The sequence below is a fragment of the Canis lupus genome, chromosome 5 (genome assembly GCF_011100685.1).
Source record: "Canis lupus familiaris isolate Mischka breed German Shepherd chromosome 5, alternate assembly UU_Cfam_GSD_1.0, whole genome shotgun sequence".
Taxonomy (NCBI): domain Eukaryota; kingdom Metazoa; phylum Chordata; class Mammalia; order Carnivora; family Canidae; genus Canis; species Canis lupus.
In genome coordinates, this window is record NC_049226.1 from 47539784 (window position 1) to 47557735 (window position 17952).

Below are 17952 nucleotides of genomic sequence, written 5' to 3' on the forward strand. Positions count from 1 at the left end.
CTGCATAAAGGAAGTGGGTTGTATTGTAAAGACAACATGAGCCTTATGTCCAAATCTTAGGTCCACCAACTTGGGGCTGGAATGACCATTGATAAGCCATTTAACCTCCCTATTATATATATTATATATGGCATAGAAATGCCATCACAATGCCCAGCATAGTTCTTGACACTCAATAAATTCCTTTCTTTCCTTTTTCCCTGTTTGCCAGGCCTAGGCCAATTTGAGAAATGAGCCAAATTTTTGTTTAGCAAGATTCATTCAAACTATCCACACAGGGACCTCACATCAGGACAATCAAGAATCAGTTTAAAGGAACTCAGGGTATCTGTACTTTAAAGGTAGAAAGTGATTCTTCCCGTCAAGGAATAGATTATCAGTGGAGACAGATGGCCTTTCCAAGACCCCTCAAATTCATGCTAGGTGGGCAACTGCCAGTGTCGTATTTGGGTTCCACACAGTGATGCTGGCCTGTCTATACACTCCTCCTATGTAATTGGCTAATCCTCCCCAAGGACTCACACAACGACCAGTACATCGCAGTCCTGTGCTGCCCATGTCATTAAAATTCAAAACTTCTTATTGATCTCTAGTTCCATGGCCATCAATTCCATAAACATCAAGAAAGCATTGATGGAAGTCTAGAGACCATCTCTGAAATCCTATTCATTCACTTACTCAGAGTTTCACTTACCCAACAAACATTTGCTGAACGCTCACTGTGTGCCAAGGGCTATGTTAGGTTCTGGGGATACAGAATGAACAAGATCAAGTCCCAGTCTTCAAAAAGCTGTCCATCTAAAGCTGGTTTCCCTATGTGTTGCATATGAATATCTGGTGATAGTCAGATAATTTTATGTAGCATAGCAATAATTTTTTAATTTGAATAGTTAAGTATTTTAATGCATATTAGGAAAAATACTTTACCAGCCCTTCATACTGATGGCTGCTGGAATATGACAGTTTAGGGCTAACAACAACAACAACAAAAAAATGAGTCGAGTCAAAGAAAGAGATTAAGGAGATAACATGTAGATGGTGCATGAATATGGCAGAAATTGTATGAGAAAGGCTGAGAAATAATAGCGTAAATAAGAGAGACATGAATATCCAGAATCCAAAGTGGTATAAGCTGAGCCATGGTCTATACTCAGGGCGAACAAGCCCAGTAGCAGTGAGGGTTGAGGAAGGGAGAGAAGCAGTCAGTATTGTTTGAGGAGCACATAGAGATGGGGGGATCCTGGTAGATCAGCCTCTCTAAGAGCTATGTTTTGAAAGAAAAGTTTAATTTTTCCAAGTAGAAATGAGAGAAAGGGAACTCCACCTGAATGAGTAACCAGGCTGATATCCTAAGACAGTAAGTTGTTTGTCCAAGGTCAAATAGCCAGTAGAGGGATTTGAACTCAGGACTGCCACATTCTCAAATTGTATGGAGTAGTGGTCAGGAGTATGGGCTTTGGAGCTGGAGAGAAGGGGGAGAGCGGTCCAAGTCTTAGCTCCATAATTTTTACCTGTAAGACTTTTAACAAGTCATTTAGTTTCCTTGGGTCTGAAATGGGAATAATCATAGTATCTCCCTCTTAGGGTTTTTGTTGTGAGCATTACCTGCAATAAAGCATCTAAAGGGTATTAGCATTATGTGGCATATAGTAAATGTTCAATAAATGTCAAGAATCATTCTTACTAATATTTGGTACTTACTTATTGCACTGCATTCCATCAGCCCTAGAGTGAATTTTTTAAAAGATTTTATTTATTTATTCATGAGAGACATACACATAGAGAGAGAGTGAGAGAGAGAGAGAGAGAGAGAGGGAGAAGCAGGCTCCATGCAGGGAGCCCAACGTGGGATTTGATCCCAGGTCTCCAGGATCATGCCCCAGGCCAAGGGCAATGCTAAACTGCTGAGCCCCATGGGCTGCCCTAGAGTGAATTATTTTGTCTGATTTTAGTGCACTGCAATGACTGGCACATAAACAAGTATAATAAAGATTGGTTGATTTGTTGGATGAATAAGTGAATGAATTAATAAATAACTGCTATATACTAAATTAATTGGACAGTGCAAATATTCCCCTTTGTAATATTTGGAATGCAATCTAAAATAGAAAGTAGTGCATTTTAAACTGTATATATTGTGATTATCTCTGCAAAAGATTTTACAAATTGTCGGGGATCCCTGGGTGGCTCAGCGGTTTAGCGCCTGGCTTTGGCCCAGGGCTTGATCCTGGAGTCCCGGGATCGAGTCCCACGTCAGGCTCCCAGCATGGAGCCTGCTTTTCCCTCTGCCTGTGTCTCTGCCTCTCTCTCTCTCTCTCTCTCTGTCTATCATAAATAAATAAATAAATAAATAAATAAATAAATAAATATTAAAAAAAAAGATTTTACAAATTGTCAATTTTTCTAAGAACTTAACAACCTTCTATGCCAAAACTATAGGAACAGTAAAAAGATCAGTGGTTGTCCAGGGTTCAGGGGAGAGAGGTGGGAGTGGGAAGGAGTGAAAAGGCAGAGCACAGTGCATTTTTAGGGTAATGGAACTCTTTTATGTGATGCTGTAATGGTAGATACAGGACATTATGCACTTGTCAAAACCCATAGAATAAACAACACAAATCCTAGTGAAAATTATGGTTAATAATAATGTTAATAATAATGTATCAGGGCACCTGGATTTCTCAGTTAGTTAAGTGTTCGACTCTTGATCTCAGCTCTGGTCTCAATTTCAGGAGAGTGAGTTCAAGCCCCAAGTTGAGCTCCTCACTGGGCGTAGAGCCTACCTAAATAATAATAGTAATAATAATAAAGTATCAATATTGGTTCATCCATCATAACAAATATGCCACACTAATGGGCAATGTTAATAATAACAGAAACTTGGTGGGTGGAGTGATAAATGTGAACTTCATATTTTCTAACCTAAAACTGTTCTAAAAAATTGAGGATCCCTGGGTGGCTCAGCAATTTAATGACTGCCTTCGGCCCAGGGCGTGATCCTGAGGTCCCAGGATCGAGTCCCACATCAGGCTCCCTGCATGGAGCCTGCTTCTCCCTCTGCCTGTGTCTCTGCCCCGCCCCCCCGTCTCTCTCAATAAATAAAAATTTTTTAAAATACTAAAAAAAATAAAACTGTTCTAAAAAATAAAGTGTATATTTAAAAAACAGAGACAAAACACACAAAAGCCCTGTAGAGACCAGGAGAGAACCAGCTGGAAGATAACACTTTGACTTCCCTGAGGCTCAGAGAGGGAATCCAGGTACAGGATGGGCCCAGACATGACAGAAGAGGGTCTATGGTCTATGGACCCCACTGTGGTCTATGGAGAAGCTCACTCATGAAATAAGACAGGTACCAAAATGATGTGTGCACACATCTGAGAGCCAAGAATGCTGTGTCCAGTTACTGGAGAAATCATTTGAGGGCAAGCCACCCTTGTGTGAAGACTGGATCTGCCATTAAGCCAAGCTTTAAGACCTTGTGATGGAGCCTTTCCTGCAGGTGTGAGAAGGCACGGACCCTTCAGAATGAGAGGTTCCAAGGCTTCAAGGCCCTGAATCAGAACAAGGCCTGCCCTCTCCATACTGGGAGGCTCCCCTCTTTTGGACTGTAAGCTCCTTGAGTGTAGGAAGTGGACTGCCTTCCTGTCCAATGTGTTTGAAGCTCTCAGTTGGGTTGGATTATCATGCATAATCACATCGCCAAGCTGAGCCTTCCTGCCCCTTCTGCCCATTAAAAAAAAAAAAAAAAAACTGTTTTTTAAGATTTATTTATTTATTTATTTATTTATTTATGATAGAGAGAGAGAGAGAGAGAAAGAGAGGCAGAGACACAGGAGGAGGGATAAGCAGGCTCCACGCGGGGAGCCCAATGTTGGACTCAATCCCGGGACTCCAGGATCAGGATCAAGCCCTGGGCCAAAGGCAGGCGCTAAACCGCTGAGCCACCCAGGGATTCCCCCCCTTCTGCCCTTTGATTTCCGCCTTCCCTCTCCTTTTCTTGCTAGGTCTATCACTTCTTTAACTACACTGGCACCCTCTCTTTCCCTCTCTCTGCCTATCCATTCATTGACGCATTCATCTTTCGCCCCCTCATTTTTTTCCTTTTAGTTAACCTGTACTACATCTACACATACTATATGTAAATACTGTGAAATGCATATATCTTGATTGCACAGTTTGGTCAGTTTTGACAGCTGCATATACTTAATGGAACTTGTGCCTCTATTAAGATATGAAACATTTCTAGCACCTCAAAAAGTTCCTTGCGTTGTGCCCCTGTCTCAATCAATCCCCCTTCTACTGTAGAAGCAACCATGATGCTGATTTCTCTCAGCATCTATTACTTTTATCTTCTCAACCTTGTAGGTTCACCAGCAAAATTCCTTATTCCTCCTTTAAAATCCAGCCAGATATTACCACCAAAATTTATTACTTCCGTCTCTGGGTTCCCTCAGCAATTTGAATATTTTTCTTATGAGTCTCTCTCCCCCGTTAGATAATGCACTTGTGAGGAATCATATCATCATATCTTATTCATCTTTTATAACTAGTGCCTATAATACAGTAGATATTCAACAAATGTTCTTTGAATGAGTGAGTGATGAATAATATCTGCCAGAAGAACATCTTTCTTTGTCTTCATCTTGACAAAATCTTTAATACTTACACTGTTCCTTTTTTTTTTTTGTTTTTGCATGTTTTTATTACTATAAAACCAATACAGGCTCATAGAGAAGGGTATAAAGTGAATAGAAGAAGTCTCTCTCCCTGGATGAACCCCTATCAGTTGTTCCTTGTGTATCTTTCCAGAGATGTCTGTGCATTTCTTTTCTTGGACAAACGTTTTAACATTCTACATATCTTCTTGAAACTTGCTTTTTTTTTCACATACAAATATGTAACAACAAAAATAATATGTATAATTAGCACTTATTATCCATAATGGGCCAGCTAATCTAAACATTTTTATATATGTTAACTTATTTATTCTTCAAAGAGCATGGCTATACCATGATTATTTAACCAGCCCAGTCATTTAAGTATTTCCAATTTGGGGGCACCTGGGTGGCTCAGTTTGTTAAACATCTGCCTTCAGCTCAAGTTGTGATCCCGGAGTCCTGGGATCAAGCCCCATGTCGGGCTCCCTGCTCAGTGGGGAGTCTGCTTCTTCCTCTCCTCCTACTTTTGCTCTCTTTCTCTCTCTCTTTCACTCTCTCAAATAAATAAACTCTTTTTTTAAAAAAAAAGTATTTCCAGTTTTTAGTATTTACAAACTAGGCTGCAATAAATCCCTTTATACATACATGGTTGCTTTCTTGTGGGAATATATCTGTCCTGGTATTGAACTAGGTCAAAGTGTACATTTTACATCTTGATGGTTATTTCTAAATTCCCAGCTAAAGAGAGTATACTGATTTACATATGCTGTGCATGGGAATGTCTATTTCCCTTATATTCTAATTTCAATATCATTAAACTTTAAAAGTTGTACCTCTCTGATAAGCATGGTATATTATTGTTGCTTTGATCTGCATTTTATAAAATAGCAGTGAAGGTGAGCATCTTTTCCATGTTTGCCAACCATTCATATTTGTTCTATGTTATTCATGTTTTCATTTCTCTCCTTTTTACTATTGAGCTATTAACCTTCTTATTGATTTGTAAAGGCTCTTTGTATATTAAACCACTAACCCTTTGTTATATAGGAGACAAATATTTCCCCCATTTTATCATTGTTTATTGTATTTTTATGATAGACTTAATTTTTCAGTCTTTTAAGGCTCTTGAACTTGGCTCCATATGAATATTCTAGCACCCTTTTATTGTCCTTTCCTTGTTAGGCAGAAAATTTCTTTCTTTCTTTTTGTTTTTTTAGGCAGAAAATTTCTGACATTGACACCACAAAACTTTTCACAGTGAGTCTGTTGTAACCAAAATCAGCAACCGAGGGAAATTAATAATTTGGAAACAAGGCCATAGGGCTTCACTGGATGCTTCATAAGGTGATAACTCTTGGCTGGATTCTATACTGGTTCAGTGGGCATCTCACATTCATAGATAAATCCTGTTCCTTAGCAGATGCTGTCAGGGTGGAAATTTTTGTAGTGTGGGACAAGTTAAATAAGTACATAAATAGCACTGCTTTTGACTCCCAACTTCTGAGTTACAACATGTGAATGGTTTAAACAGGTGCAGCCATGTTAATACATTGGCAGGGTGTGATTGATATTGTCAGTGTCAACCCCAGGCAGCAAACAAGATGAATAAAAACATTTCATCAGGGCACTGAGCAACAATCAGAATCCTCGGGCCTTCCAAAAGTTTTTCACAGAGCCAACTTTAGAAATTTTGATGTAGAAGACCAAGCCTCTCTCTTTATGGAAGGGACAGGGTGCACACAGGAATTTAAATATTGATAAGAGACTCTGTTTTTCAACTCCCATTAAAATCATCTCTCCACAGCTTCATATAGCATTTTGTTTCACCTAAAGGACAAAGATGAAGGTTGTAGAGAACTTCCCAGCAACTTGTAATTCTAAACTGTCTCCTCTGGGATATGTTTTCTTATCCATTCAAAGTGGGTCCTTATTTCTCTTGAACTGTTCAAAATTTTTAAAATTCTTCTCGAGACCATCCCAGTATTGTCTAGTTGGGGCGCTACCTGATTCATGAGCTGTTTAATAAAGCCATTTAGATCTTCAAATTTACTCAGTTGAATTTTGTTTTTTAACAGAAGAGTTCCTAATGTTTCTCACCCTCCAGCAATTGGTACTGTCATTTTGTGTGTAGGGTGGGGTGGGGGGGCGTAGTATTTGGCAGTTCCAATAGATGTACAATGCTCTCTCATTGTTTTAATTCATAATTCCCCAATGATATATGATGTTGAGGATTATTTACTATCTGTATATCTTCTTTGGCAAGATGTCCATTCAGATCTTTACCGATTTTTAATGGGGTTATTTTCTTACGATTGAATTTTGAGAGTTCTTTGTATATTCTATATTTTGAATACAAATCCTTTATCAGATAATGTATTTTGCAAATATCTTCTCCCAGTTTGTACCTTGTCTTCTGGTTCTCTGAACAAGGTCTTTCACGAAGTAGAGATTTTAAATGCATAAAATACACGTTTTCAGGTTTTTTTGTTTTGTGAATAGGGCTTTGATGTTTAGTGTCTTTTTTTTAAAGATTTTATTTATTTATTTTAAAGATTTTATTTATTTATTCATGACAGAGAGAGAGAGAGAGAGGCAGAGACCCAAGCAGAGGGAGAAGCAGGCTCCATGCAGGGAGCCCGATGCGGGACCCAGGATCACGCCCCGGGCCTAAGGCCAACGACGCTCAACCGCTGAGCAGCCCAGGGATCCCTTTGATGTTTAGTATTAAAGGTCATCACCAAACCCAACGTCATGTAGATTTTCTTCTATGTCTCTTTTAGAACTTTTCTGGGTTTCCAATTTAAATGTCTACAGACATTTAAATTTTGGTGTAAATTGTAAAGCATGCCTCTGATTCACTTCACCCCATACGGTTTCCAATTAAATTATGGTTTCCTCGGCTATTTTTTAGTAAGACACCGGGTGGCTGGCCCCATTGCAGTTTGAATTTCAAAGTTTCGGCCAAAACAAAAACACACAAAAAACAAACAAAAAACAAAGTTCCGGCGATTGGGCTGGACTGCCTGGAAGGAGCGCGCGGGGAGCTTGGCGGGTCCCGCACCGCGCTGAGCGCCGCCAGGGGGCAGCCGAGCTCCCGGCGCGGCCCGGCCCGGCCCGCGCATGCGTGTTTTGGCCTGATGTGTCTGCACGTGCACGCTTGACGGAAACCGGGTCTCCCGCGGCCGCGCCGGGAGGAGCGGGCTGGGCCTCAGGCTGAGGTGGGGTCCTCGCCCCAACGGCGCGAGCTCGGAGGCCTCAGGCCCCGCCGGGGAGGAGAAGGAAGGAAAGGGGAGGCGCAGCTCGCGTGCGGTTGACTGCTGGGGCGTGTGGGGGGTCGGTCTCCGGAGGGCCCGTGAGGGACGGTCGGCGTGGGCGCCTGTGGAGAGTCCAGTGTCGGTGCCGTGTGGCCTCCCTTGGGGCAGCACCGTTGAGGCGCCGGTTCGTTTGTGGGCTCCTCTTCCTCAGGTGAGCGGGGTTTGGGCCGGGACCGCACGGCTCGGGCCGCCACGGGCTCCCGACCAAGTTTGATGTCCTGAAGCCTGATGCCTCCCGCCTTGTTCTTCCTCCGCCTGCGGTGGCTGCTCAGGGCCCTTTGTGGCTCCACGCGGTTTGAGGGTTGTCTCTGCGCCGTGTTTTCTGTGCAAATGCCGTTGGGAGTTGGATCAGCATCGCCTTGAACCTGTAGATCACTTTGGGGCGCGAAAGGCCATCGTCACCGTGTTAATTCTTCCAATCCGTGAGTACAGAATAAAAATTAAATTAAAAAGGAAAACTCAAGGAGGCCTGGGTGGCGCAGTGGTTGAGCGTCGGCCTTTGGCTCGGGTCGTGTCCCCGGGGTCTCGGGGTCGAGGCCCACGTCGGGCTCCCTGCATGGAGCCTGCTTCTCCCTCTGCCTGTGTCTCTGCCTCTCTCTCTCTCTCTCTCTCTCTCTCTGTGTGTGTCTCTCATGGATAAATAAATAAAACCTTAAAAAAAAAAAAAAAAAAAGTAAAACTCTTCCCCCGCCATCTCAGATGAATGGTGTGCCAAGTGAGAAGACAATAAGGTGTTTTACATTTCCCACTTGCCGTGCTCCCTTCCTTTTGTTCTTACTGGCCCTCCACCAGGGGTTATTCTAGAGAAACAGAATTTTCCCCTTTTTTTTAAGAAATGCTGTAGCAAGAATCATTAGTAAAGGGGCGCCTGGGTGGTTCAGTTGGTTAAGGGGTCTGTCTGCCTGTGGCTTAGGTCATGATCTCAAGGTCCTGGGATCTACCCCACCTCGGTCTCCCTTCTCAGCAGGGAGACTGCTTCTCTCTCTCTCTCTCTCTCTCTCTCTCTCTCTGTCCCTCCCCCTGGCTCATGCTTTCTCCCTCTCTCTCTCAAATAAATAAAATCTTTTTTAAAAAAAATCCTTACTAAAGATTAGGAAGTAGGTTTCCCATCCCGGTTGTTGCAAACATGGTGATAAAAGTATTGCAAGACTTTGGGAAGAGAGGTAGTGGAAAGGCCTGAAAAGGGAGGCCATTTACCTCCCACACGCACCAGAAATACCAACTATTTACCTACCTTGAGTTTCCTTAACAAAACGCTAATGTAAAATGTAAGTCTGATGTTGAAGGACATTTTAAAGTACATAAACTCAATGCTGAAATGACTCAAGTAAAATGAAACTGGGTATTTTTGTAAGTCATGAAACTAATTTTGTGGATAATGCTGCTTATGCAAGAAAGCGAACATGTGAGTTTGATTTATGGACAACATCCAGTTTCCCCAAAAATAACATTTTAAACCTTTTTTACCAGTTCAAGGAAGAGACACCTTTGACCCATAAACAAAAGACCCATTTGACAAATATTCCTAATTGGCAGTAGTCAGCTTAAAAATAAAAACATATTCTATAATATTAACTTAAAAAGTAATCATATAATTAATAGGTGAAAAACAGAGAGAAAGATTGCTGAAGATTAAGATTAAGCCCTGCAGAAGCGAATGTTCTAACTAGAAATTGGTTTAATTAATAGCACATTTTACATAATGATTACAGTGTAATTGCGCTGACTAGCAGAGTGTCATTAAATATATCCATGCTCCTTTACAACACCCTAAGGCTAAAAATAATGAGTTACATTGAAAATCACTGTGCAACAGGTTCATAAATAACATTTAAGCCTATACAAGGCGAATACTTATAAATAATAAATATTTGCCTTTTGTAATTGAAGAAAAAATGACAGCCTTCTTTTTCTACTACCTTGTAGATTGCCATGTTATAATGCTGAAAAGATTTTTCCCCTTGCTTTCTCTAGAAGGTATTGAATAATTTATTCAAATGCTAATATTCCACGTAGTCTGACTTTGAGGAACAAATATTCCTACATAAAGAATAAATGCCAAGATGCTTATTACCTTTCTTGCTTTACTTTACACCATGTATCCCCCCAAAACTATCACAGTCTATTACACCTGTCAAATGAAGTTAGTGACCAAATTTTCTTACAGAGAAGAGCATTTTTCTTTATTTAAAAATTATCCCTTCTCCCCAAATGTTCATCATGCTCAGGGTTGTTACAGAGCAGCAGCTGCTCTGTGACTTCAGAAAGGAAGTCGAAGATGCCTGATAACTTCTTAATCTCTCACTCGTCTCCTGAGAATCTGTACCATTTGATAACAATGGAAGCAGTTCGTTATTCGTGTAGTTTGCCCTGGCGTGGGCTCAGGTCTACAAAAGGTCAGTGTTCAGGAGCCCCATCTCCTTCATCTCCTCAATTCCAAAATGGAGTTGTGTTCCCCTAGGGCCCAGCAGAAAGCAGAACGCCCCTTGCCAGGTAGTCTTGGGTAGGGGCTCTGAAAGTTCCCTAGAGCTGCACATCCGGCCAGTGGCTTCTTTCCAAGGAATGTGGGGAAGAGGCGGCTCCAGGCTATACAGAGAATATGATTTTCTGCGAGAATGACAGTAGCCAGGGAGGTGCACAGAGATATCCCAGCTCTTTAGGAAAGGACATAGGAAGAAAATGCCTCCTGCTGCTGGTAAGTCCCCTGGTGAGCATGAAGCAGGTCAAGCATACCAACTCCTGAAAACTCAAGAACCCCCAGTGTAGGTAGCCCTTTTAGGAGGTCCCCATCAAGCTGCTTCTCTCTTGCTTAGGATGCAGCTCATTCTTTTGTGAGGGGGGCTCGTGTTGCTTAGTGATGAAGAAAGGGCTTTAGCATTAGCCAAAACTGAGTTCATGCATTAGGTTCACTACATATCAGCTGTGATTCATTGCATAAGTCACTTCAGTGCCCTGACTTGTGAAGTGGGATGACAGTCATCCATGCCTCTTTGTGAGGATTAAATGAAAAAACACTTTTAAATTCGTAAGCTCTTAGCATAGTGCCTCCCGGCTCATAATAGGCAAGTATATGGGAGTTATTATTTATCTCATGATTGGACACTTTTTTCTCATATTTAGCCAAAATCCATCTCCTCCTCACTTTCATCCATGGACTCCAATTCCTGGAAATGATGAGGGATTGGAATTCCTGTACTCAAGCTTACCCACTCGCAGACCCAGAGCAGCCAGAGGGTAACCTTTCTCAAATCATATCACTCCCTGGATTAAAGCCCATTTTGATGTCCCATGGGTCTTAGGAAGCTTAAGGGCTAGAATCTTTATACCTGCGTAATCTGGCCCCTGCATGCCTCTCCAGCCTCATGATCTGTGCTCTAGGGGTCCCAGCCTTCTTTCTGTTCCTCAGACAGGCCATACATTCCCTCTGGCCCCACAGCCTTTGCAAATACCTTTGCCTGGAACTCTCTTCTTCTTTTTTTTTTTTATATAAATTTATTTTTTATTGGTATTCAATTTGCCAACATATAGAATAACACCCAGTGCTCATCCCATCAAGTGCCCCCCTCCGGCCCGTCACCCCCACCCCCGCCCACCTCCCCTTCCACCACCCCTAGTTCATTTCCCAGAGTTAGGAGTCTCTCATGTTCTGTCTCCCTTTCTGATATTTCCCACTCATTTTTTCTCCTTTCCCCATTCTTCCCTTTCACTATTTTTTATATTCCCCAAATGAATGAGACCATATAATGTTTGTCCTTCTCCGATTGACTTATTTCACTCAGCATAATACCCTCCAGTTCCATCCACGACAAAGCAAATGGTGGGTATTTGTCGTTTCTAATGGCTGAGTAATATTCCATTGTATACATAAAGCACGTCTTCTTTATCCATTCATCTTTCGATGGACACCAAGGCTCCTTCCAGTTTGGCTATTGTGGACATTGCTGCTAAAAACATCGGGGTGCAGGTGTCCCGGGGTGGAACTACTTTTTCTGTTTAGCTCTTCAGACTTTGATTCAAGCAGCGCCTCCTTGGGGAAGTCTTATACTAACTCTCCAAAGTAGATCAGGTTTACCTTTCCTCCTACTATCCCTTCACAGGTTTCATCAGCACTTGAAGTGGTATATTTCTGTGGTCCTTTGGTAAATGACTGTTTCCATTAGTAAACTGTACTTTCTGTAAAGACAGGGACCGTGGATGTTTGGGGCTAATAATGGGCTTTTTACGGTATCTGGCATCTGGCCCTCAACAAATACTTGGAGTGAATGAAGGAGGGAAGGAACTAACACCCATTTCCACATAAGAGTCCTTCACATATTTAAAGATAGTATTTACGCTTCTCTTCTCCATGATTTGTCACAAGATTAATGATCTCGGTACCTCATGTACTCTTCATCATGTTACATTTTAGAACTTCAACAGCCCTGTGATCACACTCTGAAGCTGAGTATAGTGGGAGGATTGCTACGTGTGATGATAGTACCTATTTAGCCTATGATAGTACCTTAGCACAGTCAGAGGCTGCACTGGCTTTAAGTATCACACACATAAACATAGTGTTGTGTTGTTTAAAAATAACGCAGATTTCTTAAAGAAAATCTGGAAAACACAGAATAGAAAAGTGTAAAGAAAACCATTCTTAGGCACACCATGCAAAGAAAAACACTCTTAATAATTTGCAATAATTCCTGTATTTTTTAAAATTATTTATTCATTCATAGAGACACAGAGAGAGAAAGAGAGAGGCAGAGAGACAAGCAGGCACCATGCAGAGAGCCTGACGTGGGACTCGATCTAGGGTCTTCAGGATCACGCCCTAGACTGCAGGCGGCGCTAAACCGCTGCGCCACCAGGGTTGCCCCTAATTCCTGTATTTTTGTCTGTGAATAAGCTTTCGTAGAGTGTGAGGAAGGATTATATAGTGGAAATACACCCCTACTCACACACATACCACTTTTCACCACTATTAAATCATAAAATATTTCTATATTATTGCATTACGTTGCAAATATTTTAAATGGTGCTGTATCAGCTATTCTGCTGCTATTGAGAATAGGTTTGGGAGGTCTAAACAAATAAGAGATTAGTTTTCTCAGATAACAAAAAGTCTGGAGATGGGCAGTTGCTGAAAATGCTATAAATAGCTTTTTCCTCGTAGCTGCAATATAACTGTTGTAGCTTCTATCAACACATTTCTGTGTGAGGCAGGAAGAAGAGGGAAAGGATGTGCCACATCTGTCTGTCCCATTTATCAGAAAAAGTCAAAGCCTTCTCAGTGCCCTCAGCAGACTTCCACTTACGAATCCTTGACCAGACTGTCTATGACCAATGCTAGTACAAAAACATCTAGAAAAGCGAGCATTTAGTTTTTCTAGTCAGATAGTGTTGAAGCAAGCAAGGGAAATTGGGTGCCTTTCCCACATCCCATCAGGTTAATCCCATTCCATTTGATTCTCAGCTCCTTAAATAAAAATTATAGAAGGTTTCATAAGGACACTTTCTTCTTTTTGCTTCCTGGTTTATGAAAATCAACCAGATAAACAGCAATTCTTTTTTTTTTTTAATTTTTATTTATTTACTTGACAGAGCAAGAGCAAGGGGAGCAGCAGGCAGAGGGAGAGAGAGAAGCAGGCTTCCCGCTGAGCAGGGAGCCCTATGCTGGGCTCGATCCCAGGACTCCAGGATTGGACCTGAGCAGAAGGCAGACACTCAGCTGAGCCACCCAGGCGCCCCTAAACAGCGATTCTCAATCAAGAAGTTTGTGGAGATATTTTTGTTTGCCCCAATGTTTATGATGGTGCTGTTGCTTTGGGTGGGCAGGAACCAAGGCTGATGAACATCCTTCCACACACAGGAAAGCTGCACAATGACCTGTCCAGCCCCAAATGCCAATAGTGTCTTTATTGACTCCTATTCAGTGGAAGTCATGGAAATTCCTTCATTAGAAACTGGGAAAGAAGGAAGGAGGGAGGGAGGGAGGGAAGAAAGGGGAGAAGGAAGAAATTGGAAGGGAGAAGGGGACCAGTTGGAGGGACAGAGGAAAGGAAAATGAACATTTTGTCATTAAGCACCAGAAACAACAGAAGACAGAGAATCCTTCTCAGTGAGTGGGTACAACCCTGTGCACACTACTTTCTTCTTCCTAACGTACAATTCATATCATGTCAGTATATACAGATAAGATTATTTAAACTGCCCTCCTAGAAAAATATTTAAGAAAAGGAATGGGAGTAGATCTTTACTCTTTCTGGCTTTCAAAGGGCTTCTCCTGGGACTTTGGGAACCTGATATTGTTTGCAATTTGTTCTTCCCTGGAGGAGATTAGGGAAAATACAAAGGCCCAAGACAGGTACTGCTTTGTGTTTAATGATGATAGGCAGAGGTGGGAAAGCACAGATCAGCTTTTTCCTCTCGGCAGAGCCTGGGCTATTAGGAGAAGGGAATTTAGTGTTTGATTTGCCCATTCTCCATTCCTCATCGAGGCTTCGGTCCCAAATTGCTAAACCTCCATTCAACAGTTAAATTAAACATAACTAACTTTGTTGATATTATTTCACAGCCGAATAACTTGATATTCATACTCTTTGTGTGTTCAATAAGTACAGAGCTCAGACACATTTTTAAGTCTCAGCTGGTGATGAATTCTGCTGAGCTAAACTTGTGTTTCACAGGATTCTGCTCAGCTGAGACGGGGTATGCTATTACACTGTAAAAATAAGCTTCAAGCCATAATTTTGATGGGCCCCTCACAGAAGGAAGCATCCCTCTTACCCTCCTCCCTCCTCTTAGTAGTGACTCCCATTTGCCACTTACACATACTAACCTAAAAGAATCTCACGCAGACGATAGTCCTTTGTACCACTGCCTCCAGGGTGCCAAGAGTGCTAAACTTGGACTCCCAAGCCCTCTGTGTTTGCCCCCTCTGCCTCTGCAGGGACTGGGGACCATAAGCAAGCCACTTACTCTCTGGTAGTCAGGTTCCATGTCTGGCAGATAGGGGAGATAAAAATTCTGCCTTTCCACCTCACACATTCCCTGTAAGCTCAAATTACACCAAGTATTGAAAACATGCTACAGACTGTCAGATGTTATTCACTATTATTTGCATTTTCACCTATAATTAGAATCCTATCCTCTAAACATGACAGGAAGTACCTATAAATATTTGAAATGAATAATAATGTGTTCATTTATTCATCACATGTGTTTTGGGCATCTTCTATGTACCAGGCCTAGGCTAAAAACTATAGGTCTAAGGAAAGACATTGTGTTCTAGTTTGAGAGATAAATAAATAATTAGAATACAGTGAGATCCATACTACGTAATGGAGATATATACAAGGTTTTTGGGCATATGACATTTTGCTCAGGTTAGCAAGGACCACTTCAGTGATAGGGCCACTATTTGAGGGTGGGGTAAGGGGGGGGGGAATCACAAAATATTCCCCCAGCAGTCTGCTAAGTACCTTATAAACATTCTTTCCTTTAATTGTCACTGCAGCCCTGTAAAGTAGGTATTATATCTATTTTATAAGTGGCAAAACCAAGGCCTAAATAACTCACACAAGGTCCCAAAGCTGGGAAGGGAGGAGCCTGGACTCCAAAGGCCACACTCTTCATCAGAGGGCTGGGCCTTCCCTGCTCCTTATGGCCTCTGTACACTCAGCTCACAGGTGGGGAAAAAGCATGTCTATTTTGCTGTACACCAGTGATCTGAAAACATCTTAGATGACATTAATTATGAGTTGCCAAAAACTATGCAAATTATCTTTCTTAAAAAACAGGATATGGAAGTTATCATAAACATATATGGATATCTCCCTGAATCCAAAAGCAAGAAGTGCAATTGGGAACTAAGTACTGGAAACCATAAACAGGGCAGATTCTCTCCCTCCTCCCCCTGTCTTTCTAGCTGTGCTCCATTGTGTTCATTCTCTCTTTTGTATTCATTATTCGTCCTCTTCAGACCAGCTGTTCTTCTCTGTGAACAAGGCAGGGGATGGCCACCCACCTCTTGTTACATGCAGTTCAAGCAACCCCAGGAGACTGACTAGCACCTCTTAATCTCAATTCCAGATTCCCAGAAGAGGGAATCTGGTTGGCCCAGTTTGAGTTAACTGTTGGTGTCCTAAAGTATGGGCTATATACATAGTGACTTCCTTCCAAAAAGAACAGCATGGAAAGACGGGTGAGGAGAGTGGAGAAACCTGATAAATGCTACCTCAGCCAGATAGTCAAGGTCAACATCAAAATAAGAAATTATGTTGATAGTATGTATCCTTGATAAGATGTGATGAAAATGGCACCTTCCCTTTGTGGTCTTCCTTCTCAAAACCCATAACCTCTGTCTAATCATGAGGAAAACATCAAACAAATCGTAGTTGAAGGAAATTCTACAAAATACCTGACCAATACCCCTCAAAACTGTCAAGTTCATCAAAATGAAGAAAGTTTGAGAAACTCACAGTCAAGAAAAAATTAAGGAAATATGAGCACAAATGTAATGTGGTATCTTGGATAAGATCCTGGGACAGAAAAAAAGACTTGTTTAGAAACTAAGGAAATCTAAAGTATGGACTTCAGTTAATAATAATGTATCAATATTGGTTCATTTATTCTAGCAAATATACCATGCTGATATAAGATGTTAATGATAAGGAAATTGGGTTGGGAGGTATATGGGAACTCTGTTTTACCTTTGCAGTTTTTCCATAAATCCACAACTCTTTTAAAGTAAAAAGTTTGGGATCCCTGGGTGGCGCAGCGGTTTAGCGCCTGCCTTTGGCCCAGGGCCATGATCCTGGAGACCCGGGATCGAATCCCACGTCGGGCTTCCGGTGCATGGATCCTGCTTCTCCCTCTGCCTATGTCTCTGCCTCTCTCTCTCTCTGTGTGTGTGACTATCATAAATAAATAAATTTTAAAAAATTTAAAAAATAAAATAAAATAAAAAGTTTATTAAAACACAGCATTACATGTTTACTCTTTGCCAATCACTATGCTAGATGCTTTATAGACTGCAATGACAAAAAAAAAAAAGGTCCTTCTCAAATTATTCTGTTCCCATATCTACCTACCACGATTTATACCATAAGTCCTTTGAGCTAAGAGAAAATATAAAGACTCAGTGCAACCCTGACACGCAGTAGACAGTCAATAAATATTTGCTGATGTAAACTAATACTTATCATTTATAAGAGAGGTCCCATGTTAGCACTTAGAGATGCTACCTTGCCTGGTTCTGGTGTGGGTCAGTGAGTGTGCTGCCCTTGGACATGGCTGATTTCGGTTTGCTCACCCTTCTTTTCTTAGTAGAAAGTTAGTCCCTTCCCAGGCTGCCAGTGATCACTAAGAGATAACCAAGAGGGCCTGGCCAGCCACTGAAGGACGTTCATTCCAATAATCCTTTAGTCCTGGCCTGGCAACTCTGAATGGGACCTGGACCTCATCAGTGTTTTATGCCCTTTAGGGGACCTATCCTTGCTTCTCTCAGGACAGTCTTATAAAACCTTTCAAAGGACAAGAGCTTCTTGTCATGATTAACCTTTGGAATGAGCACTAAAAATAATTTTGCATTCACTTTAATAGTTCAGGTTTTAAAGGGAAAGACAGATGGGTGTGGCTTCTTTAAGCATTTTCTTTTCCAAAGCAGTGGAGAGGGACAGAAAGACCCAGAAGGAGTTTCTGGCTGTTGAGCTGAGATTTAAACATTTTAACCATTTCCCACACCCTTTGTTCCCCCTTCTCCTGTCTCTATTTCAAAGCTATTTTAATCTTACGTACTGAATATTAGCTGATGAACCAATTCCTCAGGAAAAATGCCATTAATTCATTAGGACTCTTCATTCCATTTTTTAAAAACTGCCCTTGAATATCTCGTTTTAATAAATGATTGAATCCTATGTGTGGTTTGTAGAGTCTTAACCAACTTGGGAATTTAAAATCCTTCTTGCAGTTTGTTTTCAGTCCTATCATAGAAAATC

At 41.5% G+C, this 17952-nt stretch overlaps 1 long non-coding RNA gene across 4 annotated transcripts in view; it reads left to right on the forward strand.

Moving 5' to 3' along the window:
* Positions 1–7841: 7841 nt before the first annotated feature.
* Positions 7842–17952, forward strand: part of LOC111095935 — a 60369-nt gene continuing 50258 nt past the window's right edge. For 3 of the 4 annotated variants that reach the window (XR_005359679.1, XR_005359678.1, XR_005359680.1), the window contains exons 1-2: positions 7842–8123; positions 8245–8394. This is a non-coding gene — a long non-coding RNA (uncharacterized LOC111095935). The remainder of the gene's footprint in view (positions 8124–8244; positions 8395–17952) is intronic. The other variant, XR_005359681.1, reaches the window with a different exon arrangement.